General features: G+C 39.6%; 1 long non-coding RNA gene across 1 annotated transcript in view; it reads left to right on the forward strand.

The window, feature by feature from the left end:
* LOC116715323 (uncharacterized) overlaps positions 1-5425 on the forward strand; it is a 30006-nt gene extending 24581 nt beyond the window's left edge. The window contains exons 3-4 of the long non-coding RNA XR_004338181.1: positions 4343-4471; positions 4581-5425. This is a non-coding gene — a long non-coding RNA (uncharacterized LOC116715323). The remainder of the gene's footprint in view (positions 1-4342; positions 4472-4580) is intronic.
* Positions 5426-19337: the final 13912 nt, after the last annotated feature.

The raw sequence follows: 19337 nt of genomic DNA on the forward strand, positions 1-19337 counted from the left end.
ATTAAATACACCGGCAATCAATAGTAAAGGCTAAAGCCTGTTAAACTGGTTTAGTCCAAGTTTTTGACTTGTGTTGGAAAAGGCACTTACAGGTTTCAATTTGGGCTGAAAGCATTATTGCTTTTGTCCGAAACAAGATAAAGACTTTCTTTTTTATTATTTATCTCTCAGATGAGTCAAATAATTTAACTACCAGATGAGTTTAAATCAGAGTAAAACATTACATTTAAAAAATATATCTTATAAAAAATCCTTAAAGGCTTTAAGTGAAGGGAATACAAAATAAACTTCATTTCAAGTGTGCTATGGTGTTATAAGTTATACATTAACACATTAATACATTAAACATTTTGCCTGACCGAATGTTTGATGTGTCCGGCAATGTCCTGAGAGGAAATAAACAAATAGACAATTAATTGAATTCTAAAAACTTCTCAGTATCAAATAAGAAATCATTCTTTAAGGTGCTAGCACGGCCAGTTGTGTCACTGCGTCCGGGTTCAATACATTACGTACTATGGTGCATTTACTGATCGGGGAAACAATTGGATTTTTGAATTTTGAATTTCTAGCACAGTTTAGAACGCTAGAGCTGAAAACTGGTCGGTTCTGGTCACCCACTGATTTAGTTGTGTTAATTTAGCTACATAACTATATCATCACAACTTAATTTAATGCTAAGCACAATGAACATGCGCTTGCTAATAGTGTCATCTTAAGACTTTTACTGCAAAAGAAGAGCAGCAAAAAATTGGGATACTGAGGACTCCCAGTATTCATGGGTGTTAGGGAGTAGCTGAAATGTGCCTCAGGAACCCTCTAAAACACCTATAGCTACTTGTTTTAATAGTTAAAACAATAAGTACAATTTAGTATGTATTAATATGCACAGTGGAAAGTGTGTTAGCGCTATCGCTGAAGCTACAGTCTTCCTTATTTCTGCACTTGGCACAATAGTTAATCACGACCAAGGAATATAAATACAGCTCCTGGACAGTGTGTCAAGTAGCATTGCGTATTGGTATTTCAGTTTCCCAAAATGCATATTCTTTTGAATATTTTAAATATGCTTTATGCAAAAATCTGTGAATGGGCGAATTTTCCGCGAATACTGTGGAGTCGCACAGAAAACTCCACAAAAATGTGAATCAGCAAATAATGGACCACAGGTACCTACTAATAACTACATTTGTGATATTCAGATCTGTAAACTGACATTTCAAACTGTGTTTGTTTCTCATTAAAACCTGCTGTTTTCAGAGAAAAGGACAGTCCAGCGCGTTAATCCCTAATCAGGGAAGCTATAGAAATGTGCTCCCTGTAAATTATTTAAAAGGCTGGGCCATCTCAGAAACTTTCCTCGATAAAGCTGATCGGCGATGAGGCGCTGTTTGCTCACTGTCAAGAGGCAGACACGATGAAGCAGACACCCTGGCCTGCGTGCAGCCTATGCGGGCAAACCTTTTGCCACGTCCAGGGTGTGGCTGATGGATGGGCCTGCATTTCCCAGGCTTGGAAATCTCCCCCCGCCAACCTCCACCCTCCGCACAGCTTGGACAGGTGATACAAGTGTATATTTATTTATTTCCTTTAATACTCTTCTTTATCTCCTTCATTGTTAGTAGGCCTGTGAGATTGATCAATATTTAATTTTCTGGGAGAAGAAGTGGGGAGGAATGGGTGGGAGGCAGAGCGGTGGGGTAGGGGGGGTTGCTGCAGTGACACTCAGGATATCTTCCACCACATATTGGCTTCTCTCTCTCGTCCTCTCACTTTCTTACTTTTGCTCATCCTTCCCTCATCACTTGTCTTAGTCTATTCTGTCGTCGCCTACCCACCTTCTTCCTTTCACTCTCTGTAAACCTCAGGTCCTGTGGAGGTGCCATGCTCTTTCTGACCAACGGGGTTAGTCTTAAATGTAACAAGCGATCATAAAGGGAGTCTCTGCACTCTTTTAGGAAGCAGGCCTCGGTTTGAACATAACCCTTTGACGACCTTTGATCCCATACGGTCACGGCACAATGCTCAGATATGCCTTTTAATGACCAAGCAGTCCAATCAATGGGCCATCTTTCACTTGGAGAGTGGGAGGATTAGCTTTATACCATAAACATGCAGAAGGACCAAAAGGCGGTGAAAACAAAGGGCGATGACTCCTTTTCTGTCGTTGGGGTTTTCTCACCCAGCCTCCCGGAAGACGCAAAAACGTGCTAGCTCCAAGCTAGTTCGGAGATATGATCTGGGACGGAGCAAAAAAAAAACAACCTTGAGTCAATGGAGGCTTTGAGATGAGAAATCGGAGGCCCCGGTCCTGCCGATAAAGCCTTGGGACAACTGCTTAGTCAGGTTCAACTAATCATGTCTTTGTGTCAATGTATTTGAAAAGAGGGGATTGTTGTCAATGACATAAGCCATTATTGCCTTGACCCCAGAGTCCTCTTTAATTGACCCATACATTAGATTTAACGCCAACAAAACAGAGTCCTCTCCTATTTTTGACCTAAACAAGTCGCACATTGGACAGATTACGGGGCCGTATCTCCCGTTTTATGTTAAATGAGCTTTAAATGGTTTGATACCAATCGGAATCTCCGCATCAAAGGGGGGGAACACGTGTTGCAAAAAACAAAAGCAGGGTTTTTTTTTGTTCTTTTTTTTACTTTAAACTTTCAGATGCCAATTTATGAAGGAATGTTAAACGGCCCTCTGCGGTTAAAGCACACTCTCGCAGTTGCCTTAATGAAAGATGAACCATCCTGGTTTCGCCTCTCGCATTATCAGCCCTTCTTTACAGTAGATGATCATGAAAGGGTGCTGATAGTTCTGTTCTGCAGGCCATTGAGGCTCTCTTTCTCCAGATCGAGGGCAGTGCCACTACGACGCTCATTACGCCCTCTCCCCCCACCCCATACACACACCCCCTCTTCCATCTGCTCTGCTCGGTAATCGGCACCAGATTGAGGCGAGGAATCTCTCCGCACATGCTGGTGGTTTCTGGCTCGTTGCGTCCTCAGCTTCCCTTTGAGCCGAGGAATTTCGATTTTACATACACAAAGAGGAGAAATTACCGTCGCAAAGTCGGTCCTGTCTCAGAACGCCTGTCTCACTTTGAAATATCCTTCAGAGAGTCTTTGAAGTAAGTGATAAAATGTTATCAGGAGGGCAGAACGAAGGTGGTGGTGGTGGGGCAGAAACAGCTATCCTTTTATGGGTCTTTTAAAAGTGGCAGTTTTTTTTTTCCCCTCTGTCTTTTCTCCACAGGGCTGGTTAATTGTGTCCAGCAGCATGTCGTCTCTGGGGCTTTGGTCCAGGTGTTGGTGTTAATGTTGGGAGCCCCTCACAACACCTGTTAGGTCCAGCGTTAGCGTCCGCACAGACGTTTGCTCTGGGTGCCCTGCTTAACCAACCTGAATTACTCCCACTGCGAAATGCAGTCATTTAGAGGCTTTTTGGATGAGCCGCATTAGCTGATGTCATCGCCGCGGAATCTAGACGAAACGTGGCCAAGCTTTTTAACAGTTGTTCAGTTTTTATTTGCATCCGTGGTGAGGACACACGAATGCTTGGCATTAACAAAAAATAAAAAAAAAGAGAGAGAGAGAGAGAAAGAAAAAAAATAATTGCTGGATACAGGAAAGGTTGAGAAAATTCCAACGTTTGATGGAGGTTGGGTGAAAAATAGTTAATATATTATTGTATAATATAAGCCATTTTTGATGATATAGATGTAACTAACCATAAAACTTTTTCAGTAATTTATTATTCATTTTCACCTGGAGTATAAATTATTTATATATATATATATATATATATACATATATAGACGCAAAATGGGAAACACAGTCATTTACTTAAAGATGTGTGTCGGTATAATGTTTTAGACTATTAAACCCACAAGGTGTAATAGTGAAATAGCTACTTGCTTGCCCTTACAGTCAAGAAATAATGAAAATCATCTAAAAAGTCGGAACTTGACTAAACCTAGATGAAGGAGGACCCATGTTTATCATACGGTGAGTAAGGTGGTGGGACAGAGTCTAAAGTGGTTAACAGAAGACAAATATTTCACTGTGAGACGATGAAATTATGCAACAAAAACCATTTGATTTAATATTCATACTAGTTTTAATTGTAGAGTGTAGTAGATCTTTACTTGCCTTCTTTGACTGAATTGTAGTTTTATTACTCTTATAAAGTTTTTTGTGTCTATGCTCCTCAGAATTTGGATGCCTAACTTTTCTGTTTCCTCGTCATGATCAGTATTAACAGTAGTGTGTTTCCTTTAAATAAACGTTACCTCTTCTCATTGTCTCCTTGTTTTATCTGCTTTTTGTCTCTTCAGTTCACAGAAGACTACTTTCCATGAAGTCTTAGGGACCATCGTAAATTTTTGTTCAGTTCACCGTGGCAAACTTCCATGGATGTGATTTTTACCCAGTTTCTTTCTTATTGCTGAATTATAAACATTAAGGTGAGTGTTTTAAATGGACTATAATTTTGGAAGGCCAGATGCTGTAACCCTTTCCAGACTGAAAGATGTCAATGAATCTATTATTTTTCTTTCTTTCTTTCTTGTTTAGATTGGACCACGATGTGTTGCTTTTCAAGTTGTTTCACCCTACTTTGTGTTGTGAAACAAGTTCCATAAAGTGATTTTGTGATTTTACTCGACAGACGTGGCTGATCAGGCTCTTGTGTCGCCAGTGAAATTGAAATTGAACAATTAGGTTAAACACAGTTAGTTCAACAAGGTTAAATAGACTGTCACCGAACGACCAGGCGCAGGATCGAACCGTGAAAGCGTCGCCAGGTTCCTACAGAAATCAGAGGTGCCACACACCCTGACACAACACACACAAATAAACATTTCAGACGGTTGAATAAATAAAACTAGGAACGACAAAAAAACCAACCCCAGCTTTGATTAAAAATTGAACTGTCTCATTATTTTCTCAGCCATTTTAGAATCTATTTTATGCATTTAAATAACTTCTCTTGTCTTGTTTCCATCCCTTTTATATTTACTGTTCTGTCTTTTTATAGTAATAATAATACCACTTAATCTGTTGATTATACAAAAGTTATATTATTTAGATCAACTACATGTGATCTAAATTTACCAAATTGTTTACAGTCCAGAACCTGCCCCACGGACCCCACTTTGCACACAACAGGTTTAGGTGGAAGACCATTCCTGTGTAGAGTTGCACTTGTGCAACGTTTGTTTTTTTTCTGATTTCAGAAAATAATATACAAAGCTTGAGATATTGTTTGAAAACCTAACCCTGCTTTAACCTTTACAACTTTCTCCCTAACGTTTCTGCCGTGTTCCTTAGTCTTAGTCCTTGTTCTCCAACAAACCTCTGAAGCCTTCGCAGACCAGCTGGATTCACACCGAGATTAAATTACACACACTTGAACCTTATTTAAAAAGAAGCTTGTTTCTGATTTTCATTTTGTCATCTTTTTTTTTTTTTTTTCATTTTTACTTTGAAAAGCACGTTTCAATTGGAAACCTCAATAAAAACCCACTGCAGGTTGTGGTTGAAATCCAACCAAAAGTGAAAAAGTCCAAGGGGTGTGAATATTTTTTTTTTTTTTTTTGCAAGCGGCTGTAACACCGAAGTAGAGAGAACGCATTGCGGAGCTTGATAGAACCCAACCAACCAGAGCGAGGAAGGATTTCCCGGCTGGAACATTTACATCGCATCATATTTGGTGTTTTGACATGTTGGCCTTTGTTTCCTCTCTCGGAGACCCTCGGCGACCGCCGCACACAGCTTTAACAAGATGCTGTGACCTCTTAAGCAGAGGCACTTGAAAGTATTCTTCTTCTGTTCAGTGGTCCACAGAGGCCAAGTTCTTGCCAGGGATTATCAAAGTTAACAGGATTTTAATAGGCCCACGGAGACCGGTAAAGACCCTACCAGGGCCAGGTAGTGCCGTTCCCCTGCACACACACCCGCACACACCCACACCCCTCTGTGTGCTCCTCTAATGCAGTCAGGCAGCACTTGCAAGGCAGTGGCTAAATAGTAAACAGATGGCTACTACCAGATACAGCCAGAGAGCCCCCACTTAGCCCCCTAGTAAAAACCACAAAGGCGGCCCAAAATCCAGCGACAAGCTATTAAAGGCGACATGCGATTTGCAGGCCGAAATGTAATTGTGACCCTCCACTGTAAAAATAAAATTTTAAAAATGTACCTTTTTGGTGTTTCTGAGTCATTCACAGCTGATATATAGAGAAAAGAAGTTCTTTGAGCTATGATCGAAAAAACAAAACAAGGAAACAGTTGGTGAAGAAGCTACAAGCCTAAACATATTTATGGCTCAGTGTTTTCTTTGTAACTCATTTGTTTTCCTTGTTAACAAAAACTGCTGCAGTCGTTTCTGGAAAAAAAAAGAGATCTCATTTGAAACCATCAGTCATTAAAAGCGTTAAAATAAATCCGAGCTAGCTAATCCTTTCTGATTAGAATGTAGCTAAAAATGGTGGCTTAATCCTCATTTGTAATAGGTAATAGGTAAGGCTGATATGTTTTTTTCTAATCAAGAAATACATTCAGTGAATGTTAAACTGTCATAAAACAAGTGCTTGCCAAAAATGTTTGCATTGGAGGAAGAATTCAGGCGCTATTTTAAGTGTTTAATTAGTTTAGCAACAGCTAGTAGCCTAGCATAGTGGTGAAGCTAAAGTCAAACTTTGAACAAGTCATGAATTAAAAAGGTATGTTGGACAGTTTTGTACACAAACCTGGAAAGCTGTGGAAGTTTGTCAGTTTTTAGTGTTACTGGATTGCAGTCAGAAGGTTGTCGGTTCGATTCCAGCTTCCGCTACCTGTTGTAGTCTCAGGCATCTAACAGCTCATTGCCGAAGGGAGACAACACAAAATAGTTCCATTTTGACAGATGTCCGGCTATCAAAGTCTGTCTTTAGTAGTCTGTAGATTACTTTGTCACGTTATTTTGTGTGTGAAAGTAACAGTGGAAGAGGGAAAAGACTGAGAGAATGAAACATACTTATTACTAGTACTACTAACTAAATTTCCTCTAATATCCTTATTCAGACCATCCTGATTTCTCCTTTCTTTAATTTTAGAGTAATTTTCGTCATACTGAAATCATCAGGTGGTTGGCCCAGCCAACCATTGAGAGAGGTGAAAATGTTCTTCAAACCGATTCGTTTCTTATTTCATGGCTGATACTCTGACAAATGCTGCTGTGGGACGGACCTGTGAGGGTTCTGCTCTTCAGTTCTTGTCAAGTACGAAATGTTTTCGCCAGGAAGAACTTTGCTCTTGCCACCTTGGGTAAAAAAAACAAAAACAAATGGCTCTGAGTCTGATGTAAGATATTGGCCTCTAGATAAGACACCAATAATAGTGGAGAAAAAAACTCTTTCTTTTTTGCTTTTTTTTCTCGTTGCTGTTTGAAAGAGTCACCAGAGGTAATGTCAGGTAAAACAGCAACAGAGCTGCTAAGTCTTCAACACTGTAGACTAGCTTAGAGACCAAACGAATGCTAACATCAAACCTTTGAGTAAACTTTTCAACCTTTCAGTCATTGGCGATAAATATTTTAGCTTTGGACATTTCAAAAGATGTCCAAATTCATTCAGATTTTCCCTCCTGCGTGAATTTGTTTAGAATCTACATAAGTAAAACTTTACACTTTTCTTTTTTTTTTAATGGCTCAATCATACCGCTACGTTTTTACATGCAGCAAAGACATAGAGCTTACACATTTTGATTAAAAAAAACAACAAATGTTTTGAAAATTTTAGTTTTCCCTTTTCCTTATTTATCATTTAGAGAAAAACGAAAGTGACATGCCCTCCTTATTTATAAGTAAAGCTTTGCTTTAAGTATTACTTTTACAGACAGGAGCCTTTTATTTCCAGAGGGTTTTGTTCACAAAGCAAACTGCTGATCAACTTTCTTTGCTGATAGACTTTACAAAAAAAAAAGAAAAAAGAATCAAGGTCCTAATTTTATTTCCTCCCCCCCTGTTGGATTATTGTATTTATACAAACAGGCTGGCCTCTTTTCACTGTTCCTGTTGCAATAATCCATGCACTAAACCTCCTTTACAAGAAAAGGCTTATGATGCGAACCTTGTCATATTCAGCACCTGTCAGCAAAATGACCACTGTAGCAGGCCAAGCCGGGAAAGTGGCCTATTCATTATCCTAATCTCATTAGTTAAGATCTGTTAAGTAGAGACTGGTTTTAATGCATGCTTTTTCCTTTTAATTATTGGCCATAAATACATTGGAGTGCATTAGGGCCTCAGGGCGAAGAGCAGAGCGGCTCCTAATAGATTAGGGGACAAGCACATTATCTAAATGTACATATCTAACTAATCATGCATCAGCCATAGCCATGTGAGCTTTGTGACATCAATTGCAGTTTGACATTTGACCCCAGCTTTGGCCTCTCAGAATTATCTGGGTGAAATTGACGTCAGGATTGCATCAGGTTCCTCTTAACAATCTGCCCGCTTTCTTTTCCCGTAACGATTAGAGCCGCGTTGCTGCTTCTGAAAGAAAACAGATTTTTTTTTTTTTTTCCCCCCCTAAACTGCTTCCTGGTTAATCATGTTGGGGATTAAATTATTTTAGGATTAAGAAATGCACTGTGCTGTAAGTCTGATGATCTCAGAGGGAAATGTGGTGTGTTTTTTTTTCTTCCCATAATTTACAAGTTGGTAAAAGATCAACCGTGCTCTCTCTTTCTCTTCCTCTCAATGGCCTTAACGTGAAAGATCCAACAACGTTGCTTAAAGATGACTGACTTGGTAGCAACTCCGTCGTGACACGAGATTCAGACATAAGATACTCTGAATAAAGTTTCAACTATATTTTTGTCCTATAAAGGAGATTGTTTAGGATCATATCCATCGGCTTTAGACTAATAAAAATTATCCAAGTTTACCAAATCGAAAACCATTAACAGCAAGTTTATAATCAATAGATTAAACACAATTGGTAGCAGCAGTAAGACGCGACTTTAGACACTCGACAGTAAAACATAAATTGACACAAACCCGAAAATGGGTTTGTGTGAACAAACAATTCATTTTCATCTCATACAATGACGTTCATAGTGTGAAAAAACGGAGACTGTGTTGGTTGCAGCGGCTTGCTGTCTGACCGTCGCGTGAGAAACCAGACCAGAGTGCACAGCTAAATAATTAATCCTTAAAGCTGAAAAAATAAAAAAAATTTAAAACTCCATTAATTTATCAAATACTTGAAATACCTTTTTGTAAGTTTGGCAACTGGCTAACTAGGAGCTGAGCTAGCATTATCCCTCGACTCAAGCGACACGCTCCGTGGACAAAGATCTTTATTAGCAGCAACTGTCTAACTTTGTAGCCGCGTATGCTAGGTAGATAAATCTTTACCAGGAAGTATTAAAGCTACATGTGTATTTGAGGATGTGTTGCTAGGATTTTACAGCAGCTTTCTGAAACCTGGGAGTTTGGTGGGACAGTATATAACTTGTTTGTATCAAAAACACACAGGAGGAATCTTTTGAATGTCAGCGTAAGACACTTTATGAAAATTGGCCATTTTTAGAGAGGGTTTCAAGTATTCGCAGATTTGAGCTTTTCATGGGCTGCTGTCGAACCCTGAGGGTCCCCTGTATATATTTCAAGTCCAAACTCAGTCATCTTAGGAAATGAAAAGCTGTTTTGTCACTCCCACACGAAACACATATTCAGGCTACTGTATATCACAATCCAAAAAAGTAGTAATCTTTTTTTTTTCTCGGTTTCTTGATAGTTTATGGGTTATTTTGCTGTTTAATTGCTATTATACTAACTCTAAATCTTTGAAAACAGTACATAAGTGGGAAGAATTTTGCAGTATTGAAGAACATGGACACCAGGAAAGAACTACCTGGAAATACTAACCTTTTTCTTTTCTTTTTTGTAAATATACAATATGTTTTTAAACGAAACAGTCGCAAATCAGTATGGACCAAAAATCATTCGATTATGGACTTTTGTTCCATAATCTAGCTGCCCTCCTGTTATGCTACATCATAGCTTCTGCTGATAAAGCGAGGAGAAAAGTTTTGGACTAAAGTTCCGGCCAAACCTGCATCTGCTCCTAATCCTTTTATTACATATCAAAGTCCAACACAGCAATCCGCAGCACATTTCCGCCTCCGTATGAAATCGGGACTCCTCTGTAGTTCTTCTGGAGTTGCTCACCAGTCATGGGGTCAAACAGGTTCCTTCACACAGGCATCATACACAGGCATGCAATAAATCTACGTTGGCTGCATGTTCCCATGAGACGTTCGGCGCTTTGATGCCGCCGAATGTGCTTCCCCATCTCCACAGCTGTATTTGTTGAAGCGCAGGCAAAGATTATGAGCTTTCAGCATCCACGTACAGTAGGATCGCCGTTTGAAACGGCGGGCCGTTCGCGCACAAACGCAGTAATTACTGTCTTGTGTTCAGATGTTAAACACAGGTGATGCATCCACCCGCGTTTCCTCCCCTTTTTAATTGCCGCACGTCTGACAACACGCTCATATGGGTACATTAACTTCCTGCCGGCCGCCTCTCCGTCGTTATCAGGCGGCCCCGTGCGTCACGGGCTCGTTCGTTCAAAGCAATTATGGCTCGGCCAACATGTGCGGATGGATGTCTGAGAGCAGCAGGTCATAACGGTGATATTGTGTTGGCTATATTAGCCAGTCAATGCGAGCCCAGGGCAGGTTGATTTAATTACACCATAATACACGAGCTTGATTAGCCTGGCTTTTCTCCCCCCCCGCCCCCGAGCAAATACAGACTGTATGTCATAATTATAATAATGGGGCAAATGATGAACGGTTCAAAGTAATATCCCTTTGTGGTTTGTCACTATTAATCATAGCAGTGATTTTTTTTCCTTCTCTCTCTCTCTGAGTGTATCCGCGCAGCGCCCTGCGGTGCTGAAATTTATTGGATTTTGACACACTGTAAGGAGGGAATGAAAACTGACGTTCGATTATCAGCCGAAGACGATAATGGGGAAAAACACATGAAACCAATTTTAAGTCATTTATTGGGGAGGGGGGAAATAAAAAATGAAAATGAATAGGAAATCTGCTTTCAGGCCAGTTTTACCCTAAAGCTCAGGTTTGAAAAATAATAATAATAATAATAATAATAATAATAATAATAATAATAATAATAATAATAAAAAATTATTTTCCCCAATTTTCTCAGAGGTCTTAATGAAAATACTAATCAAAGCAAACTTGACATTTAGGTAAGGTCTTGAAATAAGTAAGCAAATAAATTAGTTGTGTTTTTTCTTTTTTTTTTTTTTGTATTTATTGTGTTTTAAATTAAGAACTACACCCCAAACCTCGCACCTATCGCCAAGCAAAAATAATTAATTTGGAAATGCTGTTTAGAGATAATTTACATATAAATGTGTTTGGAATAAATAAATAAATAAATAAAAACACACAAAGAAAAACAATACAAATACACCACGGTGATAAATGACACCCCGAAGACTACAATTTGGAACGAAAATGGAAAACAAGCTGATTACATTCAAGAACGGCTTCTTCTTGACCTTTCTTTCTTCGGAGAGCGTGTGGGCCCTGAGCTCAAGTTTCATGGCTTGTTCTTCAACTCTGTTGACATTTACCTCTTTGAAAATCTTCAACATTTATTTAAGTGAGATTGTCTAACTTTACTTTAGTCATAATGAGCAGAAAGAGAATGCAATTAAATGAATATGATTTTTCTTTAACGTCATAACTGAGCAGAACTGATCTTAAGTGTACTGGAATTGAGTTAATTAGACTGTATTAGAGCCGATTAGCTTGCTGGCTTTCTCTTCTTCAGTACAATTTTGCACTGATGAAAAGTGGGTAATTTTTATTTTTTCCAAGACATATTCTCTGGGAAAATCTGGAAATAATATATATATAAAAATAATGTAGAACACCATTAAAAATAAAACTGGTTAACATTACTGTATTAACCCTGCAAAGAGCAGTATGTGTGCTGATTGACATGATAAATAACATAAGCAGATAGTCATGATTTCAATTTTATTTAAAAACTTAATTATGCAAAAATCATTCCCTCCCAAAAAAAACATTGTATTTTTTTTCCTGTGTAACTTCAGTAACATTTCTCTAAAATAAATAAATAAAAAACACCTGTGTTACCATGCTCTCCCACATGGTGGCAGCAGAGCACGTCTGAGCCTCTACGTGCTCGCTCGAGCTCATACTGAGTTTGGATTTGCGTTGCGCTCATGAAGCCGCAGCGTGTTTGATAGCGCGGAGCATGCAAATAAACCGGCTGACACCAGGACAAGAAACTGCCTCAACAAAACTGCCTCTGTCTGTGATGCCACCGAGTCTGCTTTTAATCAACCGCCACAAAATGGCAGTATTTGACATTTAAGCACAAACATTTCGCCCTCCTTCCCTATCGAATTCCCCCTTTACTTCACACACTCTGCGTCTGAGGAATGTGCCATAATGCTGCATAATGGGATCAGTCACTGAGCATTAGGCCTGAGAGAGGAGCAGACCGCAGAGGACTGACTGCCCGGTTTCAGGCGTCTCCGTCTGAGGCGGCAGGTGCTTTTTGCATGAGAGGGTTCATCAGCACTCAGAGACATTTTCAAATGATTTGCCCCGAGAGCCCCTGCAGTGTTCGCACCAGAAGGCGAGCAGATCTGAGCAGCTCCACGGGGACCAGTTTTTTCCCCCCACGTGGCAACAAATTTCTTGGTAAATGCAAATTCATACTCGTCTAATTCGGAGATGATCTCGCAGCGGTGGATGATGATGATGACTGTGTTCACCACCAGATGGTGCAAGATTATAGCTTGTACCTCAACAGTTACTGGATCTCTGTGTCTTTGCAGAAACAATCTTGTAGTGACCTTTAAATGGTTTACTTTAAGAGGCTTATAATATCTTTTGGAGAAAAGAATAAATGAAATATTTTTATATGATTTTTGTATTATTTCCATTTTATCATACATATATTTTTCTATTTAAGATTTTTTTTTTCCAGAGAAATAAAAAAAAAAAACCAACCTAATATTGTTTCATACTTTATTTCTTGGTATTTCTCATAAGCCTTTAGTTGCACTTCCTGTATAACGGTTATGTTCTTGTTACATTTTCAAGTACTCTATTTTTAAACTTTACTGTCTTCCTTGGCAAGTTTTGGAAAAGACGTTATTATTAGCTGAATAAAACAAAACTAACAAAACATGAAGGACAACGATTTGGAATTCGTTCATATTGCAATATAATCTATGAACCAGCAGATGGCAGCAGCATTTCACAAAAAATAATTATCATTCACCACAAGGGGAAAAAAACATGCAGCAAACACAACCTGTTTTGTCTGTCTTCATTACTTGTGTGATTTCCAATTCACTCTGATAAAAATACATCATAATTCATATTCCACTTAACTCTTAAACTGCAGTTTTGCAAATTCTTCAACAAAATAATTTTTACCTTCATCTAATAACTGTCCCTGAATCTGCGCAAATGCTCTATGCTCACATGTAGTACAAATATGTCGCATCCTCTGACGTAAGTCTTCAACAATAGATCAACTTGAATAACTTTGGGTCAGAAAGTTTCCTGAATTTTTTTCAGATGACTGACTGAAAATACGTCAGATCATGTCTAATGTCAAATACCTAGGTGGTCCCTGTACGACCGGTGTCAAAGACTGGTGCTGCATTTAGTCGGACTTGTTTTTGGAGTTATTGTACTGACTGTCACCGATTCTGTTCATAACCTTCACGGACAGAATTTTTAGGGGCAGTCATGGTGTTGAGAGAATCTGTTTAGGTGGCCTCAGGATTGAGCGCCTGCATCTTGCAGTTTGTAGTGGTCTGACGTTTTCTTCATCAGACCTCTACAGTGATCTACAGCTCTCTCTGGTGTGGTTCATAGCTGAACGTGAAGCGGCCGGGATGACAGTCAGCACCTCCGAATCAAAGACCGTGGTCTTAAAAATGATAAAAGTGTCTTCTCCGGTTCCAGGGGGTTTTGTTCTCATTTGACAGAAAAAGCAGGAGAATGATAGATGGATAGTGTTTGTGCTGGTTTGCAGTGGTGAAGTTCTTGATTTACAGGTCGACATGGATTCCTACCACCATCTATGCTCACAAACTTTGGGTAATGACCAAAAGAATGAGGTTGTGGATACAAACGGCCAAAAAGAGTTTCCTCCACATGGTATGGACTCTAATTTAGAGTTAAGGTGAGAAACTTGGTCATCCTAGGAGCATCTCAGAGTAGAGCTGTTGCTCCTTTGCGTTGAGAAGGAGCCAGTTGAACCTGTTAGACGCCTCCCTGGTGAGGTGCACTAGACATCTCAGACATCTTATCACAAAGGAGACCCAGAGGAAGACCAAGGACACACTGAAGGGACTATGCTCCTTGGATTGTCTGGGAATGAACTGGCCCGAGAGGCCAGGGAGGGGGATGACTGAGCTGCTCTGCTCAGGCTGGTGCCCTGTGACTTGACTCCAGATTAAGTGGAAGATAACAATGGATAGATCCATGTTAAAAACAGCTTTACAAACAAAACCTTACATGTGTTGTGTGTGTTTGTATTGAGCCTCTTTTGCTCTCATACCCCTGAGTACAACCTGGTCCAACCAATTCTCTTCTGAAGTTATCTGAATTGTAAATAAAGTCCATCTGCACAAACTTCAATCTCGGTATAAAACCAGCTGTTCTGAGGAGGCGCAAACTTCAGAGGTTTGTTGGAGAACATCAGTGAGCAAACGGCATAATGGAGACCAAAGAGCACAGCAGGCATCTCAGAGAGAAAGAGTTTAAATCAGGGTTATGTTATAAAATGATATCCCCAAGCCTTGGACATCTCACAAAGGTCTGTTCATTCATCTGTAATGTAAAAAACATGGCAAGCTGCAAACCTACTGGCTGTCTATCTGTACTGATGGAGATGGCGAGGAAAGCATTAATCATAAATGAGGCCTCTGATAACTCTGGAAAAGCTGCAAAGATCCAAAGGTCAAGTGAAAGAATCTGGACCGCTGTTAGTCACGTAACAAAAAATGCGAGTCAAGAAGAAAACCCATTCCTGAGAAAAATCCATAAGAACTCCCTTTTTGCAGTTTGCTACAAGTCATGTAGGGGATACATCAAACATGTTGGAGAAGGAGATCTGGGCAGATGATGCTAAAATTGAACTGGCAAAAAAAATCATTTCCCATTACTTTGAATACACTATTCTCTTGGAGAGACAAAATGGTTTCTGAATCATATTGTGGGGTTGCTTGTGGGATTGATGTTCAAAATAGATTGAGCTAAATATAGGAGAATCTTGCAAATAAAGCCATTAGAGACTCCAAAAGATTTGATCTAAAAAATCCAGATATAAATCAAGTGTGGTATCCATGGAGAACTGAAAACCAATGACATGAAACACAAAGTTCATGCTATGCTCAAGACCACAAATAGCAGAAGAAGTGGTTTTGCCAAGTACTAAGTCAGTGGTGCTGGTAAAAATACACAACAAATATATATTGTACAAATACTTACTTTATTTGTACAATATGTTGAATATCGTGGAAATTGTTTTTTTTTTAATTGTCAATTATGTTTATATCTTGTGTTGGTCTCACTTTAAATCTTAACACGCATTGAAGTTTGTGGTTGTAACGGGATACGATGTAAAAAAGTTCATGTCTTTCGATGCTCATTGCAAGGTACTGTAGATGTAGGAGACCCTCCTTTGTCTTGGTGATCATGCTAATTCGCAAGGTCCAAAGGAGAAGGACTTTATACACACATCAAACACACACACATCCAAAATTACATAGTACTAACATATTCCTACAGGAGAACAAGCTAGAGCCTGACCAATGGAAAAGTGGTAAATTTCATTAGTCTGAGGGTCTTCTCACTCATGGCCAAGCATAGATTTCTGGGAAGTGCAAGAACCCAGGCCCTGAGTCACTCCCAATTGTGGGTCAGAGCGTTTCAGGCTGTTGGAAGAAAATTATGTCAGAGGGGCCACTATGGAGTGCATGTTCTCAGCCCGGCTAGCAGGAATTCCCTCTGACAAGGCCTTACCTTTCTTCACACACGGCCCTGTGGACCTGTGGGATAGGTGATGGGAGGTGATGATGTATAAAATTATATTGTCCAGATGTGTTTATACATGCATCCATAACTGCAAGAAAAGAGAGAGCTATTGTACTTGGCAACAACCACAAACTTTGTTGGATTTTATGTGACAGACCACCAGAAACTGTTTCAGGAGTGCGAATACTTTCAGCAAGGCCGCCGTGGCGCAGACTTGTTCCTGGTCACGTCAACATACCATTTCTCATCAGCGCGGTGGCTCTGGACCCCTCTCCTCCACGTGTTTTTTTTTTATTGGTCCAGATGGTTTCTCAGAAGATAGTGGCAGAGATTGTGACACACAGGAGATGCTGAGTAATACCGCCTCCTACTGCCAGGGATGGCATCCCGACAAAGCATGGAGGATTTCCTAATAGCATCAACTCCTATGGAGGAAATGTTTCATAATCCCAAATCCCACCATGCAGCTGCATAAGGCATTATTTCGCCATGTGTTCTGGTAAGTAAAGCAGCATATGCCAACAACGTCCAAATCACAACATGCAGAATTTTTTTTAAAAAATGCTTCCTTTCATGTCCTTACTCAAGCTTCGGATTATTTATTTCTTAATTTTTTAGCATCGTGAGATTTCAAGCCCAGTTTTAGAAAACCAGTGTTCATTGCACTGTGCATAGGATCACATTCAACAAGTCAATAAAAAGAAATAAGCTTGGCAGAACAATGCTATATTTCATCTAAGTGTGCCACAGGTGGCTTCCAGGTGGTTAATCCGCTTCACAGTTCAGCATTCCCATAACTGAGGATGGTTTCTTGTTCGGACCTTGATTTTCAGACATTGGTCAGTGTTTATTTATTGGAAAGGAATCCAAGGTCATGAATCATCATATTTTCTGCGTCACTCTGTTAGAAAACGTGCCAGAGTTGTAACAGAATATGTTGATTTACGGTTAGCAAATATGACTGTAACGGCGGCTGACTATGCTAAACTAAAAAGGAAAAAAAAAAATAGAATCCCAGAGCCGTCCAAGATCTGACTGTAAAATTGTAATTTGTAAATTGAGACTATTACTTACCAAAAGTGTGCTTTTTGTAATAAACCATGAAAGTTATCGGCAGAGACAGCAGCCAGGTTTCCTACTTGAGTGTGTTTCCTGGAGAGGGAGCCCTCATTTCACAATTATACTATCTGGTTTCAGCGCAGAGGGGTCCAAACTGCAGCATCAGGGTATTCCTCCTGATTGGGATCGCTGTCTGAGGTCGGGAACACCACTTTTGGATCCAGCAGAAAAACATACCACCGCGTCAGGTTTCCTGAAACTAGGGCGGGGGGTGGGGGGACGATTGGAACGAAATGACTTCAGATGAATCGACGGCCAGGCAACGTGTTCCCTCTCGGGGGATCTTTGATTTAATAAAGTCTGTTTCAATTTCTGCAACGTTCTAGAGTCAGCCCAAACAGAGAGAAGACGGCAGTTTCTTCATTTTATATCACCGTGCGCCTAAATAAGATAGAGTGTGGACGAAAGCTTGTGAATGGGTTTTCTCCCGATTCCAATCTGACTTTCATCCAAATGTGACAAATGCTTTTTTTAATATGTGCATGTGGCAGCTGCTAAAACTTTGTAAAGGACATTGAAAACAGAACACAATCCAAATCTAAGTTGAAATCTACGCCCTCTGCTATCAAGTGTGGGGTGTGAAGGTTAAGTCTGGGGGCCTCATAGGAGTGGTCCAAGATTTGAGCACACACCATCTTAGCTTATTCCTCATGTGATGCATTCAGGCTAGAATGGAATGAGAGCCAGATGGGAGGTGAATAAACGGAGGTGGATGACTAATATCACAGAGTGAATCATAACAGTTTTACCAAAAGTCTCTGTGGTGTGCCGCCGACAGCCAAAAAAGGCAACGGTGCAGATGTTGGACAACAAAAAATGCTGCAAGCATTTTCACTAGTTCATAAAATATGTGGATGTTCTGCATTAAACAAAATTACAAAATGGTCTATGTAATAAATAAAGTTTCTGTCTCAATTTAAAAAGTACGACTGCCCCTATTGAGACTGAGTGTCCCCAATGCTGCTCTGATTTATTTTGAATAGACGTCTGCCAATAGATCAATCAAAGCCCAATACATTCATTAAAGTTAATCAAATCAGTTTCATGAGTACGCTGAAAACTTCCAATAGCTTCAAGGTGCAAAAGTAGCACAGGTGTGATCAGTGTTACACTTTCTTAATCACTGACAGTGAACTCAGGTGGTAAAGCCACAAGAAAGTTACCGTAGAACAGATTTAGAACATGTGAAAATTACAATAATTTTAGAGAAAAGGCTTTTATACAAAGTACTGTCAAAGTAAAATGTCAATGTAACTTCCTCTGTTTACTGATTTCCTTTCACTTTAATTCTAAATTGCTTTTTAGTACCAATGTGCCTGAGAACTCCCAAAAGTACACAACCAAGCACTTTGAAGATGTCGGCCTTATGTCGAGTTATGTTCACATGGAGCAATTTATGGAAACATAAATTGAAGATGAATCCGAAAAATGAATTTTGAACAGCTTTAAGAAAAACAACTACACTGAATGATTCATCTTAATCTTATGTTGTGTCACATTGATTGTGTGTGTTTTTCCGAAAATGCGTTGCTTAAAATATTGAAGTAATGTCCATTTGCAGAATGTTTATTAAGGTTAATTAAGGTGTTTTGATCTTTGTATTTGTACATTTCTTTTTGCTGTTACTTTTGTTTTGAATTTGTTATGTGATCTATGTATGCTATGTATTTCTAGATGCTTATGTTGAACGTGTGGACCCCAGGAAGAATAGATACAGGGAATTGAAACGAATGGGCATCCAAAGAAAGGAAACAAAGAAAGATTTCCTTGTTTTTGAGGATTAAATATGTTCATGATTTATCTATTCTTATTGAACCCATTTTCAAAGCAAAGACCTGGATCAGTCAGTTTGGTTGAACCCACATATCAAAATGTCATACAAAGAGAGAGAAAGAGAGAGAGAGAGAGAGAAAGTGTGAAGCAGCCGGCCCACATGGTGACCCTGCAACCCTCTGACCTCCTAAGTCATGCTTGTAAAAGGAAAAATAAATCCCTCCCAAATGGACAGCTGCCACGGTTTCCAAGCAACCCACACAAACAACAGGAAACGGGAGAGGAATCCCATTGGAGATGCCGTGAAAAAAGGAAAGGCAT

Source organism: Xiphophorus hellerii, chromosome 3 (genome assembly GCF_003331165.1).
Source record: "Xiphophorus hellerii strain 12219 chromosome 3, Xiphophorus_hellerii-4.1, whole genome shotgun sequence".
Lineage (NCBI taxonomy): Eukaryota > Metazoa > Chordata > Actinopteri > Cyprinodontiformes > Poeciliidae > Xiphophorus > Xiphophorus hellerii.